Raw genomic sequence first — 368 nt, forward strand, 5'->3', positions numbered from 1 at the left:
ATCAATCGTGGACTCTGGAAGCAAACTGTAGAAATGCAAAGTAAATAAAAATGTGTTAAAAATAAAGAGTTATTGCTTAGTTTAATAAAAAATAAGGTGTTCTTAAAAAATAAGTTCTAAGCTTACCTCCCAAAATAGTAGTGTCTTCCTAATATCTTGCATAAAAGAAATCTGATCACCTGTACCATATTGGGTAGATCAAAATGCACTTAGAATTAAAGACACTGAAAAATAATTATTTCATATGCTTAGTTAAGTGGTCCTGTTTATGTTTGCATTATTTTGGATACCAAAGTGGATTTGAAGCATTTCTCACATTTTCAAAACATATTTACAGATTGCCTTCAAATAATAAGCCCCTACAGTCC

Source organism: Motacilla alba, chromosome Z (assembly GCF_015832195.1).
Source record: "Motacilla alba alba isolate MOTALB_02 chromosome Z, Motacilla_alba_V1.0_pri, whole genome shotgun sequence".
NCBI classification, from domain to species: domain Eukaryota; kingdom Metazoa; phylum Chordata; class Aves; order Passeriformes; family Motacillidae; genus Motacilla; species Motacilla alba.